We start from the raw sequence: 22,353 nt of genomic DNA, 5'->3' as shown, positions 1-22,353 counted from the left end.
TCCAAAAGATCAGTTATCTTTTTAGCAAGACGATCAAGAACAAGAGCGCCACAAAGCTCAAGTCGATGTAATGAAATCGCCTTTAAAGGAGCTACGCGTGATTTAGCGCAGAGTAAATTGCTGAGTATATAGCCTTGTGGACTAACGGATCTTATGTAGATGCAAGCGCCATATGCGTTAATCGAACTATCTGAAAACCCATGAAGCTCAAAGTTTGAGGAATTTTTTGAAACAACTTGTCTTGGAATATTATATGCATTTACAAGTGAAAGATTATCGATAAAATGTTTCCAAGTCTTATAAATCTCTGAGGGAACCGGATCGTCCCATGCAATTTTAAGGATCCATAATTTTTGCATTAAAACTTTTACTTGGATAATCATGGGTCCAAGGAACCCCAGAGGATCAAAAATTGATGAAATGGTTGATAAAATCGTTCTTTTTGTTACTAGAGTTGAAGGAGGTTTTATTTTAGATTTAAAATTAAACGAATCGGCTTGAGAGTTCCAAGATATGCCAAGAGCCTTATTATTGGGTGAGTCTGATATAATATATTCAGCGTTAGAGTTTTCTAACTTTAGATTGGGCAATATAGCGTCACTATTGGAAACAAATTTCCGTAAAACGAAACCAAATGAACCTAAAATGGAGGTTAGATTTTTACGAATTAAGATTAATTCCTCCTCGGTGGAGGCACCAGTCACTACATCGTCAACATAAGTATCGAGTTCTAATATGTTACTTTCAATTGGAAAATCGTCTTTTACCAAAATTGATATTTCTTTGAGACACCTTGTTGCTAGGTAGGATGAACATGCCATGCCGTAAGTTACGGTATTTAGCTGATAAGTGGAAAGTGTTTCCGTAGGAGTATTTCGCCATATTATGCGTTGAAGATTACGTTGTTCAGGATCAATCAGTATTTGGCGATACATTTTCTCAATATCGCTTGTTAAAACAAAATTATGTTGTCTAAAACGCAGTATTATAGAAAATAGATCGCTTTGTACAGTAGGTCCTATCTTGATTACATTGTTCAAAGACAACCCTGTTGAGGTGGGAGATGATGCGTCAAACACGATACGGGTTTTGGTAGTTATACTTTCTTGCTTCTCGACAGCATGATGTGGTAAATAATAAGATATTATCAAACTCGATTTGTCCGTCTGTAGACCAATGGGAGACATATGTCCCAAAGTGATGTATTCTGACATAAAATCGTTATATGCTTTATTTAGCAAAGGCTTTCTTTGAAGTTTCCTTTCAATTGACAAAAATCGTTTTACAGCGGAATTATAAGATTCACCAAGTTGAGTAATTTGAGGTTTAGTGGGCAGGCTCACTTGAAAACGACCCGTGTTGTCACGTATTGTGGTAGATTTGAAGTAAGTTTCACACTCTTCCTCTTCCTGAGTATACTTAGAAGAAGAAGACAAGTTATAATTTTCTTCTATTTTCCAGAAGTTTTCAATGCTAGATTGGAGCTGGTCATTAGAAGATGTTAATAAGCAAGAGTCAATAGTTGTGTTCAAAGAACAAGCACTCGGAGGGACGGGACCGCTAACAATCCATCCCAATTTGGTTTGTTGCAAAATTGGTTGATTTTTGTTACCCCTGATTTGACCTGAGCTTAAGATATTAAAAAACAATCCTGCTCCTATGCGAATATGTACTTCAGAGGGGTCATAAAAATTGGGATCAGCAAGAACAATATTGTCAGGTATATTTAAATGAGTAGTGTTGATATAATGTTGAGGCGTTAAATCGGTAATACGATCGATAACAAGAGCAGGCATTTTAAATGTATAATCACCGTTTAAGGATTTTACTTCTAAATTGACTCTTTTGGTTAAGGAAGTAGTTGATAAATTAATTCCCGAGATTGGCAAGTCAACATGTTCGAAAGTAAGATTTAATTTTTCAAAAAGTTCCTGTTTAATTAATTTAAAATAATTTGGTTGCGCCTATGGTGAGGCAAAATAAAATTAAAATATTTTAATTAGCTTTAAAAGCGTTTGGGTGCGCCTATGGTGAGGCAAACTAAATTTAAAATATTTTAATTAATTTAAAATAATTTGGTTGCGCCTATGGTGAGGCAAAATAAAATTAAAGTATTTTAATTAGCTTTAAAAGCGTTTGGCTGCGCCTATGGGGAGGCAAAATAAAATTTAAAATATTTTAATTAGTTTTAAATGAAATTGGTCGCGCCTATGGTAAGGCAAAATTAAATATTTTAATTATTTTTAAAGAATTTGGTTGCGCCTATGGTGAGGCAAATGAATGTTTAAACGAGTTGTAACTTTAAAATTATGTTATACACGCCAATGGTAGGCTTGAAAAGCTTAAGTATAAGCTCACAATGAGTAAAAAAAAGGCTTTATTGAAATTTGACGATTATTTTTCAGTTAAAATATATGTCAGGAACCCACTGTCATCCATTGACTTTAAAAAATGTGTATCTCACGCTAATGCAACTTAAAGTTATACAATATGTGAGGAACTGACCTGTATTCTTCGCTCTGAGTTTACCTGACGTGGTGCTAACTGGGTATCCTCTTCGTAATCTAATGGACTGGGAATCCGGTTCGAAGATGACCATGAAACTGGCTGTTCTTTTTTAATTTCTTGGGGTTGAGAGCGGACTGTATTTCTAATCGGTTGGAACAGCCACGGTGAGCAGACCTAGAATCACTATCAGATGTAGGTATCTGCTCGTTTGGGGTAGAATTAAAAGGATGGCTAAATATTATGCCGTTTTAAACAAGCGAAGAAAATTATGACAATCAAATCAATTTACACCGCGTCGGCCAAGGTTTCTGTTTGTATTGAGCGTTGCTATGGGACTAAAGCCGCGTTCGCTCAGCATGTAGGGACAACGCATTAACCACATGGTATGATTGATGTATTACTGTTGGGTTAGTGGATGTTTTGGGATAGCGAGTAAGGAATGTATTTACAATTGGTGGACTAGTTGACCAAGAGGGAAAATTTTGGGTTGGATTTATGATGGCACTAAACTGCTCACAGTCGTAATCACTGAATTTTAATCTTTCATGAAAAGGGAGTGTATTCATAGGTTTATTTTTGTAATTACTGATAGATTTAGGTTTAAGATATTTGAATGCATGGGATTTTGATGATTTGATGATACACGAGTTGCATAATTTAATGACAATTGTTGCCTTCGTAAGTGTAAAGGTAATTCGTTAGCTAATACTTGAAGGCTATTGGTTGGGCTAGTTCTAAATGCGCCCAGAGCAATTCTTAGTGACGTTGTTTGAATTGAGTTTAGTTTTGTTAATGTAGTTTTTTTGGCAGTATCATAACATATTGAGCCGTAGTCTAATTTGCTACGTATAAGTGATTGGTATAAGTTTAATAGGGTTCGTGTATCTGCTCCCCACGCACGGTTTGAGAGAATTTTCAGGAGATTTATTCTAGATTGACATTGTTTTTGCAAGGTACGTATATGGCTTTTCCAGTTTAGGGTGCAATCTAGAGTTAACCCCAGGCAATTTATTTCGTTTGTTTCTTTTAGAGTATGTCCATTTAAAGTTAGATTAACGTTCTTTATATTTTTCCGTTTGCTGAATATTATGTACTGTGTTTTTTCAGGAGAAAAATTAAAACCAGTTTTAAGTGACCATTTTTCCAGCGTGTGTAAAAACTTCTGTAGTACTTCAGCAGCACATTCCACACTTTTGCTTTTGTGGTAGATAATCAAGTCGTCTGCGTATAAATTGGCTTTAATCGGTAATCTCATTTCGTCCAAGATGTTATTTATTGCAATGAGAAACAATGTTGGGCTTAAAATGGAGCCTTGAGGAATTCCATTTTCAAGAGATCGTGGACTAGAGTTATAACCGTTAGCTCTTACTTCAATCTGTCTATGAGTTAAAAAATTTTGTATAAAAGCTAGTGTGTGACCTTCAATTTCAAATTTTTGTAGTGTTTTTAAGATGTTATATTTCCATGCAGTGTCGAATGCTTTATTGATATCAATAAAGACAGCTAGTAATTTTTGATTGTGTAAAAATGCTTCATGGATTTCAGACTCAAGCGACACTAAGTTATCGGTAGTGGATCTGTCTTTACGAAAACCACTTTGATAGGGGGATAATAACTTTGAGTTTTCTAGATGCCATACTAATCTGTTATTTATAATATTTTCCATTAGTTTACACATACTACATGTCAAGGAGATTGGACGATATGACAGGGGATCGTCTTTAGATTTGTTGGGTTTAAGAATTGGGATGATAATTGCATGGCACCATATCTTGGGAAATATATTATTGAAAAATATTGAGTTAAATAGGTCTAGGAGGATAAGTTTAGCTGATTCTGGAAGATTTTTCAAGAAAATAGGTGGAATATCATCTGGACCGGAAGTAGTATTTTTAAGGCAATTTAGAGAATAATCAAATTCTTGTTGAGTTATGATTTCATTTAGGGGCGATTTGCTGTCATGGATTGAAATTTTAAAGAATTCTTCATGATATTTGTATTTAATGAAATTTGAGTTTAGGTTGCTATCACTAGAATTTAGTTGATACACATCGGCTAATACGTTAGATATGTCTTTTTTGTCGGTAATAAGATTATTATTGTAAGAAAGAGTATTAATATTGATGTAGTTGTTTGATCCTTTAAGGTTTCGGATCTTTTTCCAGATGGTTTCGATAGGAGTTGAGGGGTTTATTGAGGCAACATAATTATGCCAAGACTCCCTTTTGCTTTTTTTAATTAAATATCGAGTTTTTGCCCTAAGTTTTTTAAATTCCAGGAGATTAGCATCTGTTTTATGTTTTTTAAGAATATTCAGTGCGTGTTTGCTTGCAGATAATGATTTTGCAATCTGATCGTTCTACCAGGGGACCGGTGTCCTATTACAAGTTTTTGTTTTACCGATAGCTTTATGTGCTGCCGATATAATTATATTATTTAATGTAGATATGTTTTTGTCAATATTTCTATATAATGTGAAGTTGTGTAGTTTTTCATCAATATACTGCTGAAAAAGGTCCCAATTAGCGGTTTTTATTTTCCACGTCTGGTAAATTGGATGTGTTGTTTCTTGTTTGTCATTTATGATGTCAATTATGATTGGAAAGTGATCACTGTCATATAAGTATTTTAGTGTCTTCCATTGTAATATAGTTGCCAGTGATGGACTGCATAGTGAAATATCAATAGATGAAAGATTCCCATTGTAGGAATTAAACCTGGTGGGTTCCCCAGTATTCATAAGTATTAGATTTGAATTATTGATTGTGTTTTGTAATAAGTTCCCGCATTTATCTGTTTTTGAACTTCCCCAAGTGGTGTTATGGCAGTTTGTATCCTCTAATAAGATTAGTGGAGGCTGTATCTGATGTAGTAAATTAGTTACCTCTTGTATTTGTCTCTCATGTGGGTGTGGAATATATGTATTACAGATGTTTATTTTCATTTTGTATATGACCTGAACTGCAACAGCTTCGAGATTGGTATTTAGATTAATAGGCTTAGCTTCAATATCATTTCTGACAAAGATAGCCACGCCCCCACTGGCATGTTCTGTACTTCTATTTTTTAGAAAGGGAGTATAATTTTTTAAGTTTATTACAGAATTCTCTTTGAAGTGAGTTTCTTGTATACACAGTATTAGTGGAGAATATTTTTTAATTAATAGTTTGAGTGATTCGAGGTGAGCGAAATACCCATTTGGGTTCCATTGAAAAATTAGTGATTTATCCATCGGATTTTTCGGTCTCTTCCGTTGAAGATGTGTGAGTGGGGTTAAGTTTTTTCTTTAATCTGGTGATGTTGTTTTTTAATTTAGAGTTGTGAGAGTAACAATGAATAAAGTTAAGGATATCTGTTAATTCGGAAGGTTCGTTTGAGTAGTTCTTTGAGATTGTTTCAGGATATTTAGCATGAAGAGTATTAACTAGGAAGTCGCATATTTCATTAAAATTTAATGTGAATGGGGGTGACCGGTTTTCAATTTTGTCTTTTATTAATTCTAGAGAACAAATAATGTCGTCGTCAGAGGTTTTAGTTTGTTTTTTAGGTTTTTTTAGTTTATGTGTGATAGGAGGAGCAAAGATTTGTGAGTCTGTTTCTGGGTTATTTTGGTCAATGTCAGGTGAGGATAAGATTTGTCTTTTAACTTGAGTAGATACTTGAGTAGGTTGTTTGTTAATATTAACTGAAGGTTGCAGAGTTACAGTTTCGGCAGGATTATTAATATTATTTAGATTTGATGATGTTGTTTCTTTTGGTGAGGAGGGTAGACTTATGTTTTCTATAGTTTCAGTTATGCTGGCGTTCATTTCCATGTTTTGTTGTGTTTCAGGACCTCTATCCTCTGTTTCATGTGTAGTATTTGGAGAGGTCTCTGAGGGTACGTTTGAGGAGTTAGCAGTTGTTATGATGGGACAATCTGTATCGTTATGTCCAATAGTGTTGCACTTAGAACAGTTTAGTCCATCAATAGAGAGGAATAAACGATAAGTTTTATTGTGAAATACATTGAAGGAGTCAGGAATGGAGGTGTTATCCAAGGGAGAAATAAATATTTGCCTTCTGAAGCTTAGGACGTGGCTATATTCGGTTTCTGGCATACCCACTCTTAAGAAAGTCATCTTGGAAACTGCAGCAATGCCTAATTTTTGTAATTCTGTTTCAATGATATTGTTTGGAATTGAAGGACATGCGTTAGAAATTACAAGTCGTTGTGCTGGTGTGATTAGTCTTCTTATCTCTATTTCTGACTCATTTATGCTAATATATTTGTGGGAATGAAGAAGCATATCGACTATGTTTTTGGTAGAGAGGTAGATACATATTCTGTTGTTTGGAATTCTAGATGCAAACAAGACATTACGTGGACCAACCAGTGATCCAATTGCTACGATGTATTGGTGAATTTTGATGCCTTCTATACTGGAGAGTACTACTGCTTGGTCCTCTGTTGGGTGTTTGAACGTATTTACTACATTGGAATAAGTGTTTTTTGGTGTATTTGGTTTATTTGCAGTAGAAGTAGTCATGTTGTTAATTGAAGTCATTTTTATTTTGTTTCCTGCTTTGCCGCAGGTCCGGTCCTGTCACCGGCCAAAAAACCGGCGTGGATCAGTTCCGAACGGTTCCAAAAAACCAGTAGGTTGAACTTGATATATAGGTTATATTTACTATTTTAATATCTTATATAAAGGTTTTTTGGTACTCACGTCGGGTTGAGTCGATTGGCATCAACACTGCACTATTATTTGTTGATAGTATTTAAGAATATCAAATTTTTGTTCCGTATTTTACATTTAAAAGTTGAAAAATAACAGAGCGGTTTAAAACGTGGTATAATCATGCCACTGTCAGGGCTGTCAAGCAACTTTTGTTTGAGAAATTTTTTCGAATTATAGATAGATGGTGGTATAATCGGAAACAACGATTGTTGGAAATGGAAAATTAAATTAAAAAATGGAAAGTCCCCCAGTTTATGGAAAACTTAACTTAATTTTTTTTGGTTTTAGGACCTACTCTTCACAACCCAATAGGTCCACATAAAGCTCGAGTAGCTGCAAATTTAGTATACTTCCCTCTACTACTTCAAAGACGAAAAGTTACCATAATAGAAATAGAAATAAAAATATGAAAAAATATTTTTATTTAAGAAACGCTTTTCTTTAGTTACGAGTGATTAAAATTAAAAATATAAAAAAATCAACTGAAAAGCAAAACATAAAAAAATTCAAACTCGAAGGATCATTCGAAAAATACTGTTAGACAGATTAAATATACAAAAATCTCACACATTCGTTAAAAAATTGAAAAAAACTAACACATTCGTTAAAGAAAAGCGTGGGGCGCGAAAAGTAAAAAAAGTATCTATCATTAAACCATTTATTCGATGAAGACGCGAACCACGCTTTTCTTTAACGAATGTGTTAGTTTTTTTTTTCAATTTTTTAACGAATGTGTGAGATTTTTGTGTATTTAATCTGTCTAACAGTTTTTTTTCGAATAATCCCTCGAGTTTGAATTTTTTTTATTTTTTGCTTTTTAGTTGATTTTTTATATTTCCAATTGTAATCACTCGTAACTAAAGAAAAGCGTTTCTTAAAATTTTTTTTCATATTTTTTAATTTTTTACTTTTTAGTCTTTCACTTTTCAAACATTAAAATATGTTTAAAAAAAAGATGTACTTATGTTATGATAGACACATTTTTGCATTTTTTCAACATTTGATACATAGGTATATTGTACATTTTCTGTAATTTCTTCATTTTGTAACATTCACAGCACATAGGTCACAGAAACACACTTGTTCATAAATGAGCGTTAAATATATTTAAGGGTTCGTAACAAACTTTGAATTAATACGCCAAAACAAATTCTAGTGTTAATTGTAGCACGAAACGTCTCTATCGGTGATTTTTCTGTCTACGTTAAAAACACGAATTTTTTTAATTCGAGATTTGGTTGAAGTTTTTTTTCGTATCATATTGAAATTTGACACGAATAAGCGCCGGTGTTTATATAAACAAAGATATGATGTACAAACATGAAAAGTAGTCGGAATCGGCAAAAAATTTGGAACTTTATTGTTTATTTATGAAGCATAACATAAACAATTAACGTAAAAAGTGAAATTAGGTATAGTTCATATCATTAGCTACAATCTGTAAAAGTTTCATGTTTCTACATTGTAAAAAACAAGAGAATTTAAGCATTTTCCATTAAAATCGTTTATTTTTATTTAAACAATTAATAAACATAAAAAAATGTTTTTATTGGCTATTCGTGTATTGTTCCCGCGAATGCATGTCTGCAAATTTTTATTCATTTACATTGAAGAAAAGACAGTCAAATTAACGTCTAAAGATTTGACACAGACGATTGAACTAAAGAAAAGCGTTTAAAAAACAAAAAACCTGATACAATGATATATTATTATTTTAGGATTTAGAAAACTGAAATGGACTAAAACTAAAAAACTAGAAACTAGGATCTTGTAGCGGGGGCTTTAAACTTTGATTTTGCCACTTTCTAACTTTTATAGTGATAATTTTAACTGAGTTAACCCATTAAGAATGACCATTTTCGCGTTATTTAAATCGCGCATAACTCAACAACAATATATTTTAGAGAAAAATCACAAGAGACTTTTTTGCTCAGAATGAACAAAAGAAAAAATTGTCCAAAGTGAAAAAAATGTTTTTTTGAATTGGTTAAAAAAAATTGTTTAAACAATTTTCCGACCGTGGATTAGTTATAAGGACCTCTTTCTGAGTAAGCTTTAAAAAAAAACGAATCGGAATCATTTACCTAACGGGGGCGAACTTACAGCCTGGACTAAATGGATCACGATGCGACTGTTTTAAAACAACCAAGGATAAAAGACAGGAATATTTTCCTAGTAGACAGTAGAAAGTAATCAACATTCTGTTTTTTTAACATAAAGAAACAATTGTAGATGGGAACTAGAATATTTATGTAGAGGGCTCCACTTTCTTCAGTTAATGCTGCCCAATGCCTTTTTCTGTAAAATATTTTGGGACCAAACTGTCTTTAAAATACTTCGGGTTAGAAGTAATTCGTGGATTAATTCATAACAATAAAAGCAAATAAATACTGAATACTGCACACAAACATTTACTGACAAGCTTTGTTAGTAAATTGGAGAAAAGTGAAACAAGAAATAGGTTAATATTTTTAGTAACAACCCTTAATTTTTACCTATATCCAACAAGCAATTGTAATGTCGACATAAAATAAAATCTTAAAATACAAATATTCTTAAATTTATAATCTGAACAACCTTTTGACCAGTCTAAAATTTCCTTCTTTTTGGAATATTCTTAAAATATTTATATCCTAAATACTATAATCTTTTTCAAATGTTCAAGTAATATTCTTTATATTATAGACAAATATACTAAACAATATGTTTTGACGTTGATTAAAAACTACCCACCGACCCCTGTGTAGAGGTATTAATCCATGGGTTTGACCAGTCTTTGTGATTTGAATAATATTAAAATATTTATAGTAAAGTCACGTAAAAGGCCGAAGTCACGTAAAAGGCCGATGCCACATTATGCGTTTTGACCGGATGCGTTTCCGCCGCATCCGGTGAAAACGCATAGTGTGACAGATCGGTCCGGTTACGTTGGAAACGGATGCGTTTGAGTCATCGGTACGCGATTACAAACTGCACCAGACTAAACGCATAGTGTGACAGGTCGGTCCGGTTGCGTTGGAAACGGATGCGTTTTCACCGCATCCGGTCAAAACGCATAATGTGGCATCGGCCTAAAGCATTTTCGAAAATTCCAGGCACCTAGCTATAAATAATTATGGATAAATACTAATCTCTCAACAATACAGTATGGCCAGCTGTTGTTATTTAATATAATAAGAAATGTTTAAATTAACATAAGATACCTGGTAACTATTCCTGGTAACAAATACCAATTTACTAAAAGACAACTTGGTTTCAATTATTATTGTCGAGTCATAAAAGGCAATTACGCTTATCCATGTGCTCACGACTCAGATCTAAGTAATTTTTAAAACAGTAAAGTTAAAATGTATACATTTTGTAATATAGCGCTTTATTTAATATCCATATTTAATTTGAGCACCAATATTTAAACATAAAAAATATGTTATAGAGTAACATTTCATCCAAATGCGTAACATGCTTTAATATCCAAAAAGTCATTATCCATATCCAAAAAGGTTATGAAATTCTGCGTGAGAGTCATGAACAACAATATGTAGATGATTCTTTGCATGAAAAACTTTTAGATAAGGTTGCAACAATTCTTCTGGATGAAATTAAAGAAAACTTCACGAAAGACTTTACGGAATATCCAGCAAATGATAGCATGTTTGAAAAACCTCGAAAATTACCTAATAAATTGAAATATATTTTGGACAAACTCATACTAAATCAATATAGGAAAGAAAAGAATCCTACATTTTATGAGCCTTTAGTTATATCAATTGGTCATGCCATTATGACAGCAATGTTCCCCCGCCTAGTACATTCATCGCTTCAAATCGCTGTTGGTGTTGCACCACATCGAAAACTTGGATCTATAGAATTGATTGACATGTGTAACGCAATGGGCTTCAGCTGCTCTTATAACGAAGTATGAACGTACGAAACATCTGCTGCACTGCAAGGAGAAATGGAAGTGAAAAATAATTCATTTATTCAGTTCGCTTCAGACAACGCGGATTGGAACGTAGAAACGTTGGATGGTAAAGGAACGTTTCACAGTTTGGGCGGGTGTGCAATTATTACACCCGCTTCATACGTTTTGCCAAAAAAACCTTTAGTCTAGGTGCCAGAGGGGTCACCGTGTCATATTCAATTCTGATGGACAAACTCAACGGTTTCGTATGGATTTTTGGCTGCTGATTACGAATTTCGAGGGGGATTTCGATCCGAGTGGTCAAAAAATTGTTATAAACAATTTAATTGTTTATAAATTGTTTATAAGGCTCTGGCTCATAAACTAAAAGAGGCAAAAAAATGTTTCAAATAAAATTTGTTCCTTAATAAAAAACGAAGAAAAAACCGTTTACTAAACTTAAATCTAACAATTAGAACTCAAGATATTGTAAAATTAGTGCACAATGCAAATTGCAAAATAAGTATTTTTCGAAGCTTTATCGATCGTAACTCGGCTTCTACGCATGCAAATGAGTCTTAGAAGGTGTCGTTTTAAAGCTTAATTAACAGGTTTCCAAACAAAGTTTGTTAAATTACTTGATCTTCATTTGTTTTAAAGTTAAACCCGTTTGAAATTACAATTTTCTTAAAAATATTGAACATTCATTTGTTTATAAGGGTTTCAAGCAAATTTGAGCATAAACATTTATACTTTAATGAACAATAATGATAGAAAAACTCAAAAGGAACAATTTGAGGTTATGAAAATGTTCATAAGTTTATTTTTGGCCAAGATGTCGATATTTTAATGGCGCGCGCTATGAGGCGCAAGATCGGCTCACCGCCTAAAGGTTCACGCGTTAACTTCTCGATGCAAATTATAATTTCTATGTATACATACGTTATCTTCATTTTTCATTTTTGAAGATCCTAATAAAATTTTATCATATAATTCTTATAATTAAATCATCATACTGTACCTCGTATCACCTTTCATTATATTTACTTTGTCTTCTATTTTTTGCACTAAATGAGAGAAAAACATTAAAAACTAATATTTCAGAAGTATAACTAAAAAGTAAGTTGATATTATTTATTAATACTATTTTTACAAACATTTTTTTTCATGCATCTGCAAATCTGCATAGAGATATAGAGGGAATATCAGCTTTTTTACATCTGCATAAGTTCTTAGCGAAATTTTAATAGTTACATGGTGGTACAAGTCTGTTCTTGTAGGCAGTAAAACTAAAACTTTTTGAGGCTTCAGAGTCTAATTATCTATATGATATCCATATAAAGTGGATCTAGTTCTTTTGTAGCATCATCAAGGCCCGTCAATTGTGTGTATGCCGCCACATCATAAATGCTCGTTTTATATGCAATGATGATGCTGCAAAAAAACTCGATCCATTTTTATATGGATATCACATATTGGCTCATTTGCATGCGTAGAAGCCGAGTTACGATCGATAAAGCGTCGAAGAATACATACTTACTTGACTATGAGCCAATCTTGCGCCTCATAGCGCGCCATTAAAATATCGACATCTTAGCCAAAAATAAATTTACGAACATTTTCTTAAGCTCAAATTGTTCCTTTTGAGTTGTTTTATCATTATTGTTAATTAAAGTATAAATGTTTATAGCTCAAGTTTGCTTGAAACCTTTATAAACAAATTAATGTACAATTTTTTAAAGAAAATTATAACTTCAAACGGGTATAACTTTAAAACAAATGAAGATCAAATAATTTAACAAAACTTTGTTTGGAAGCCTCTTAATTAAGCTTTAAAAGGACACCTTATAAGGCTCATTTGCATGCGTAGGAGCCGAGTTACGATCGATAAAGCTTCGAAAAATACTTATTTTGCAATTTGCAATTTGCATTGTGCACTAATTTTACAATATCTTGAGTTCTAATTGTCGGATTTAAGTTTAGTAAACGGTTATTTCTTCGTTTTTTTTATTAAGGTACAAATTTTATTTGAAACATTTTTTTATCTCTTTTAGTTTATGAGCCAGAGCCTTATAAACAATTTATAAACAATTAAATTGTTTATAACAATTTTTTGACCACTCGGATCGAAATCCCCCCTCGAAATTCGTAATCAGCAGCCAAAAATCTATAAGAAACCGTTGAGTTTGTCCATCAGAATTGAAAATGACACGGTGACCTCTATTTGGCGCCTAGACTACTTTCTCCCGCTTAAAATTAGGTTTTTGACTTCAAATCGAACACATCGTTATTGTTGGTTTCTCTGAAAAGTGACATTTTATGTGGTTTTTAAGCATAATTTATTATGTTATTTGGTATCCTCATGAAGCTCAAAAAGCAGCCTATTCAATGATGTATTGTAGTAATTAAAATCTCTTAGCGTATTCTCAAAAATTTGAATAATTCATCTAGTTTTCGATAAAAATAATTTAATAGTCGTTAAGGAGTATTACAAAAAACCAACAAGATAATCAAGAACCAGTCTGATATTTATTTCCAAACATGAATAACTGTTATAATGGATTGTGATAAAAAAAATTCAATAAGTTGTGATAGCTGTAGCAAGTTTATTCATCGTAAGTGTAGTGACCTTTCTCCAACAGAGTTCAAAGTAATGGAGCTAAAATAGCAGCGTTCTTTGAAATTTTTTTGCAACGATTGTCAGGAAGGGTTGCTATTTGTTCCAAAACTTATTAAAAAAGTGAATGATCTACAATTACAATTTAATGAGCTTCGTAATGAGTTTATGCAGACTCACAACTTAAATATTGACGAAATAATTAGTGAATTAAATGAGCGGCAAATTAGATCGAAAAATATAATGATTTTTAATTTACCTGAGAACAGCAATGCGGTTGATGATATCCACTCTGTCCAAGAAAACTTCAAGCAAGTTTCAGATGAAGAAATTCCGGTTATAAAGGAAATCAGAATGGGAAAGAAAAATAATAGAAATGAAAAGCGGCCATTGAAAGTAATCTTATCAATACCCATGATCAGGCCTGGTGACAAGGGGGGGGACAGGGGTGTTTCCTCCCGGGCCCGGAGTTTTCAAAGGGGCCCGGTTTTTTAAATCCATTAAGTTTGATATCTTAAATGCTAGCAATAATGCCATTCAGATACTATGCGCGGGCGAGCGGACAGGCCAGAGCGATAGAGAGAGGAAGAGAGAGAAAGAGACACCTAATGCCTGCCGGTCACTTGCGGATGCCTAGCATTCCTCAGCGGTCGTCCCGGCACAGGAGCGCGTGCGCGAAAACTATTTGTAATTTTAAATCTCACAAGTAGTTAGGTTATCAAATTATTGGTTACATACAATAAGAAATAATATTGTTTTTCTATTTCACTAGTCTATTGTAATTAATGGGTTGCCAGAGTTTTAGCCAATATTATTCAGACAATTTAGGTGTATTATTTACTTTTCTGACGATAAAACTCAAAATACCGTCTCTATTATAATAATTATTATTGTATTGCTTGGTAGAAGAATAATATTTCAAATTAATTTTAACACATTTGAACATTTTTGAACTATTTTTAAAGTGGCCTATTTTTTACATGATTCTTACACTTTTTTTTGAACGTCAACATGTTATGAATACGAAAATGGTTTTTGAAATAGTAATATCATAGTAATTATTTATAATAACAGAAAAATGTATCCTCTTATTAATATAAACATTTTGAAATCTTTAATAAGAATTAAAACAAGTCCACACGTTTTCTTGGTTGCATACATTTAGGCGGACACATTTAAAAATGCAACCAAGAAAACGTGTGGACTTGTTTTAAATATATTTAAATATTTATATTAATAAGAGGATACATTATTTAAAATTTTTCTGTTATTATAAATAATTACTATGATATTACTAATATTTCAAAAACCATTTTGACGTTGACATGTTGACGTTCAAAACAAAAGTGTGGTAAAAATCATATAAAAAAATAGGCCATTTTAAAAATAGTTCAAAAAATGTTCAAATGTGTCAAAATTAATTTGATATATTATTCTTCTACCAAGGAAGTGAATCTAGTCTGAATAATATTGGATAAAACTCTGACAACCCATTAATTATAATAGACTAGTAAAATAGAAAAACAATATTATTTCTTATTGTATGTAATAGTTAGAGGATGGAAATTTTTTTACCCACAAAAATTTTCCATCCTCTAAGACAGCCCCTAACCAATAATTTTTGATAACCTAACTACACCTAACTACTTGTGAGATTTAAAATTACAAATAGTTTTCGCGCACGCGCTCCTGTGCCGGGACGACCGCTGAGGAATGCTATGTATCCGCAAGTCTGCCGGTCCGCTTGCTTCTTTCTTTCTTCGATCAGACTCTCGCACGAATAGACGTACCTGTAAGTGTTCCTTTCCACTGTTGCACGCAGGAGCGGCATAATAATTTTCTTCTTGGCGTAGAGCTCATTAATTCGGTAAGTTCATAATATGTATTATTATTTTTGTGTGTATGTGGTTAGCCCAATATTTCGTATATATGTTAATGAGTGCAAGCAATAAATAAAAGAATCCGAAAGCTCGTTTCTATATATTGCGATGCATGTCTACTAGTACTAGTCGAAATAAAAATAGGTGTACGGGGGAGATTAAGATGTACAATTAAAAGTATAGTTACAGTTGAAATTTAATACCGTGTAATTCTTTCAAAAAGTGATAATGAACAAGACTTTTGTAATAATTAATCTCGAAGATTAGTTAATGTTGGCGTTAGATGCCATTTTGCTATTTTACGACGAGATATTTTCATGTAATCTTGTGCATTGTTTATAATAGGAGCTTAGTTCAGAAATATCAATTCTAGAGAAATCTATTGAGCGACTCCTATTCATTAAGTTCATAACTGTAATAAATTAATCGTTTGATATAATCGGTATTTTTGGGCAAGACGAAAATTCAATAATTATAGTTACACACTAACTACACTTGGCCATAGAAGTAGATGTTGAGCAGATCGGCTATTGCCGAAGAGCGTCGATTGCAACAACTCTTTGTTTGGCACCTAAATTCATCTATATCACTGAAGATAGGTAACCCATTCGTTCTTCACTTTTTTTTTGTTTGTTTTTAGATTAACAATGTATCATCATAAATCTGGTGCACAAAAACGCAAGCATCGTGTCGAACGTGATCAAAAACGAATAAATTCACAAAAAGGACAAGGTAAACTCTCCAATTTTAATTTCGTACCAAAAATCATTTCTGTACCAAACAACAAAACCGATCCTGAGCAACCCAGTACATCTTACGCTTCTCCCACAAATACTCCACTCTGTAAACAATCTGAGGAACCCCCAGAGTCTGCGGAGAAAACTGAGGAATTATTCAATGACAGCGTCAATGCTCTTTTGACACCTCCAAAGCCCGTGTTGAATGAACAGTCGAAATCTCAAAATAATAAGAAGCTTAACAATTACGATATTGGCACCGCAACCACAGAATTCATAAGTTCTCAATTAGTTGAAGAAATAATTCACCGAGGTCATGAAGAACTGCCAGAAGTTTTTCCGCGTGATAAGTTAAATGAGCCCTTTCCTAATTCACTGTTGCACAAGATTTTACCAAATGGCGAAAAGGTTAAACGTGACTGGTTAGTCTGGAGCCGTAGTATGTGTTCTTTTCATTGTCTGCCATGTCGTTTATTTAGTACTACTTCCTTAAATCGTTCGCATCTTTGTGAACCAGGTGGATATTCGAAAAACCAAGCGTGGAAAAAGTTGTACGAAAAGTTAAAACTACATGAAAATAGCAAAGACCATATGCAGTGTTACGTTAAGTGGCGTGAGGTACAAATGCGGAGTCACAGTGAGTCTACCATCAATCACCTTTTGTGCGAACAAATTAGTGCTGAAAGTTCAAAATGGCGCGAAATTCTAACTAGAATATTAGATACTATATTGTTTTTGGGGGAAAGAGGTCTCGCTTTAAGGGGAGAAAGCCATCTCATTGGTGACCGAAACAATGGCAATTTTCTAGGAATTCTAGAACTTATAAGCCACTACGATCCATTACTACGTGGACATTTAGAAAGAGTGAAACTTTCCCAAAATCAACATAAACGTCTTCAGGTTCACTATCTTTCACCCGACATTCAGAATGAATTTATTCAATTGTGCGCTGATCATGTACGATTAGTTATCTTAAAAGAGCGAGAGAAAGCTAAATATTACACGATAATTGTTGACGCAACACCCGATTCATCTCACGTTGAACAAACCACTTTTATTTTAAGATACCTCGAGTTTGACATTGAGAAGAAAGCATTCAAAATACAAGAGCGTTTTTTGAATTTTGTTGATTGTAATCAAAAAACGGGCGAAGCAATCGCGAAGTTGATCTGTGAAACGTTAAGAAAATATGAAATTCCCCTATCAGAGTGTCGGGGACAAGGTTATGATAATGGTAAAAATATGAGTGGCGAATATAAAGGAGCGCAAAGTCATATACTTCGTGAGAATCCTCAGGCCGCCTATTCACCCTGCGGAGCTCATAGTTTGAACTTGTGTGGAGTAGATTCAGCTGAGTGTTGTCCTAAAGCGATTACATTTTTTGGTGTGATACAAAAATGTTTCAATATTTTTAGTAGTAGCCCACAGCGTTGGGAAATTCTAAAAAGTAAAATACCCTGCTCACTCCATCGTTTATCGGAGACAAGGTGGTCTGCTAGAATTGAGGCTGTAAAACCTTTTGCACATCATATATCCGGAATAACAGAGGCATTGCAAAATTTGAAAACGTTAAATTTGACTGCAGAAACTAGGAGGGACGTAGATAGCATTTTAAAATACATCAGCGGTTTCGAATGTGTTTTGATGTCTTCAATATGGTCAAAGATCTTGAGTTCGATTAATGAAGTAAACCTTGTTCTTCAGTACAGAGATGCTACAATTGATGTCGAAGTAGACAATCTATCGAGTTTGCTCACCGATTTGCAGTTCTTACGCGATCGATGGAGTATAATTTTAGAAGAATGCAAGCTAGTTGCAGGCGGATTAGAGAACACTTCGTCAACATTGCCGTTAGGTAGACACAAGAAAAGGTTAAGAAGATTGACAGACGACGAAACACAAGAAATTTTTAAAACTGACGAAGAAACAGAATTCAAAATAAATACATTTTACGTTATCCTAGATTCTGTAATAGCGGGCATCAACAATCGATTTATAGCTGTGAAAAAGTTGAACGAGACTTTCTCTTTCTTGTGGAAATTTCCACTGTTAGATGAAGACCACATACGAAAAAGTGTAAAAAATTTTTTGCAGCAATATCCGACTGACGTAGCTGACGAGTTGTCAAATGAATTGATTCATCTGTCTCACATTCATGGAGCGAATTTCAAAGGTCATACCATGCTTTTCGTTTTGTTAAATGAAATTTATGTTAAGAATCTGGATGTACTCTTTCCTAACATTTGCGTCGCGTTGCGAATTTTTTGTACTTTGCCAGTATCCGTCGCTAATGCTGAGCGTTCTTTCAAGAGTAAAACATTTTCATCGCTCTTGTTCTTCACAAATGCGTGTTGCAGGACTCGCAATGCTTTGCCTAGAATCTGAATTAGCGAGAAAAGTTAATTTCAGTGAAATCATAAATTCGTTCGCTTTAGTAAAAGCACGCAGAGCGTTACTAGAATAAGGTTATAAAATAATGTATACACTTTACTTTACATTGTAATAAAGAATTAATACACGACAAACTGTTTTATCAATTCATTTGGCTCCATTTTATTCGATATCCCACTGTGACAATACGGTTTCATAATTTTAATGGTACATACAGTAAGTTAATAAAATAAATGTCAATTTTTAAGTTATGTAGTAGAACTAAGTGATTGAAAAAATAGGGCCATTTTTACTCAATACAGGCAGGGGCCCTCGAGTCACTTCCCCCGGGCCCGATTTTTCTGTCCACGGCCCTGCCCATGATGTACTAGCTGTTATTGAGAATAGAAAGAATATAAATAGTGACAAGAAGATTTTCGTTAATGTGGACCAAACTCCTATGCAGGTAAAACAATATAAAGATCTCAAAGCAAAACTTAAACTACGCCAAGATCAAGGTGAGCATAACTTAATCATAAGGTATGTAAACAATATTCCAAAAATTGTTCCAAAAAACTTTAAGTCAGTGTCAATTCAAACGAACGCAATATTTATTACCAAAATTTTCCAAAAAGACTAAGCAGCCCAAATTCCACAAAAAGCTTTTTAGTATATTACCAGAACACCCAAGACTTACGAACTAAATTGAATGTACTTCAAAATAACTCACCAGCTTGTCAATATGACATAATTGTATTGGCAGAAACATGGTTGCAAAGTGGCATATTTGACGCAGAACTTGGCGTCACAGATTTTAACATACATATATCGCCAGGATCGTTCTACTAACACCAGTGCCTTTAAGAGAGGAGGGGGTATCTTAATTGCTGTACGCAAATCAATACCTAGTAAACATCTCCTAGTTCCTGATGGTATTGAACATGTCTTTGTCACAGTTGGATCTGTTAAATCGAATATTTCCCACTCATGAAATATCCACATCCAATAACCATATTCCATACCTTGATATTAAAATATCAGATATATTTAGTAAACTCTCTTTGGATGTTAACAAAGGGCCTGGGCCAGATGTGCTACCTACCTTATTCTTAAAAAAAATGCTCCTTTATTCTTTCAAGACCCCTGTACCACATTTTCAAGCTCTCCCTCCAAACTGGAATCTTCCCCCCGACTATTGGAAAGACAGCTTCCTAAAGCCCATCTTTAAATCCGGTGACAAAACCTGTGTAACAAACTATCGTCCCATCAGTATAATCAGTGCAATCCCCGAGGTATTTGAAAGTCTGGTATGTGATATTCTAACCCCTATATTTGAACCTCTACTAGTCCAACAGTTTGGGTTTAGACCACGAAAATCTACAGAATTAAATCTTCTTAGTCAGGTGGACTTCTTGTTAGACACCTTGGAGAAGGGGTATCAAGTGGATACGATATAAACTGACTTCTCCAATGCATTCGACAGGGTTCCACACAATATTTTGGTGCATAAGTTAAAACTGATTGGGATTGATGAGCCTTTATTGTCATGGTTCCAAAGCTACTTATCTGATCGTAGACTGATTGTTAAAATTGGCACTTTTCTTTCTAAAATTATCCAAGTTCCATCAGGAGTGCCTCAAGGCTCTCACCTTGGGCCACTCTTGTTTAATATTTTCATAAACGACATAAATGAATGCTTCGCAATCAGTTTATTTTTGCTCTTTGCTGATGATCTAAAATTAAGCTGTGTGATTAAATTCCCAGAGGATTGTGATAAACTACAGTACGATTTAAATAGCTTGCTAGAGTGGTGTAAAAGAAATGGCATGGAACTTAATCCAACTAAATGTAAAACTATGACTTTTTCCCGTTCCAGAAATGCTATTGTTTTTGACTACAGTATTAGTCACTATACTCTAGAAAGAACTTCCCTTTTTAAAGACTTAAGGGTCACCCTTGATACAAACCTACAGCTTTCCCTTCATCTGGAGAATGTTGTTAATAAGGCTTTCCAGATGCTTGGTTTTATTAGAAAATGCACCCAGGACTTCACAAATATTACAGCTTTAAAAGCCCTCTACTGTGCCTTCCCCATCTACTGCCTACTACTGTGATCCGTCCCCATATTGATTATGCCTCCTGTGTATGGTCTCCTTTTTATGGAGTGCATACTAATGCTCTTCAGTTAGTTGAACATAAATTTTTAAAGCAAATTGCCGATAGACTCAATATCTTGGACAACTACAATGATGCAGATATTCTTAATATCCTGGATATGGCACCGGTCACTGCTCGTCATAAGAGAAGGGATCTCATCACTTTCCACAACATCCTACATGGAAAAATTGAATCATTGATATCAAGATGGCGCTGTAAGTGTAGGTTGTGCTAGGTTGGCTCCTGTATATAATTGTTGAAACTTTATTATATAATCCAAATTCTAATCTTTGCTTTATTACGCCCCTAAAATTATGTCACATTTAATACACGATTTTGGCCTTCTTAAAAAATCTATCTCAAAAAATGAGTGACAATTCCTAAATAAAATATTTGTCAATGTTACATATATTTAAAAAACGATAGCTTTTTCAATTATAATAGTTCATAATTAAGTCCAAATTAATATTTAGGACTTTTTTGTACAATATTAATTCTCGATGTGTCTGGCGTAAAAGCTAAACTTAGCTTTAGTAAGTGTAGTCTTTTTAAATAAACCAATTAGGAAAAAGAAGTAATTTATTCTACAACCAAGAGACGGAGAAAACGGTTTGGGAATTAATACCAAAGCGATACTTTCTTCATTTGGCCTACATCGAGCCGGATTTTTGACCAGCATAAAACTTATGGAAAGTTCTTCAAGATTATTCGCCGACACAACAGCAAAAGGATATACTGGGTGAGATAAGTCCATTTATATACCCTTTGTTTCATTATTCTATTTGGCTATCAGTTATTCAAAGACATTAAAATCATTAAATTCTGTGATTCAAAGACATTTTCGTGTTCCAATATCTTTAATAAAAATGGATGAGTTCAAAAAAATACAGAAAAATTGCTAAGTCTTCTCTTACTCGTATGTATAACTGGTTTATAGCAAAAAAAGACGTAGAATTAGATGTTACCCAGTTCGAGACGCGATTAAGTAGACTTCATTTAATATTTCATGATTATGAAAAAGCACAAAATGAAATCGAATTCCTTGCATCAAATACAGGCAAAGAAGAAAAAGATAGAGAGTTTACAGAAAATCAATATTTCAAACTTGTAAGCGATTTGACCGCTTGTGTTAATAAATTAAAAGCTGCACCTTCTCAGATAACATCTAGTTCATCCAGTGAGGGTTCTTGTAGCGCTCCAATAGCAGTTCGTCTTCCGGATGTAAAAATTTCACAATTCTCAGGTCATATTAGAGACTTTCAATCGTTCATCGAGCTCTTCGATGCGCTCATAGTGAAAAATGAGACATTAACAGATGTCCAAAAACTTGTGTACTTGAAGAGTTATTTAAAAGGTGAAAGCCTTCAACTTATAGATTCATTACCGATAATTAATGAAAATTTTGTAATCGCGTTAAATATTTTAAAGAAGAGATACGAAAACAAATTCGCCATAATAAATT

This window comes from Diabrotica virgifera, chromosome 9 (assembly GCF_917563875.1).
Source record: "Diabrotica virgifera virgifera chromosome 9, PGI_DIABVI_V3a".
Classification (NCBI taxonomy): Eukaryota; Metazoa; Arthropoda; class Insecta; order Coleoptera; family Chrysomelidae; genus Diabrotica; species Diabrotica virgifera.
The sequence above is the reverse complement of the archived record's forward strand: the minus strand, read 5'-3'. Positions refer to the sequence as shown.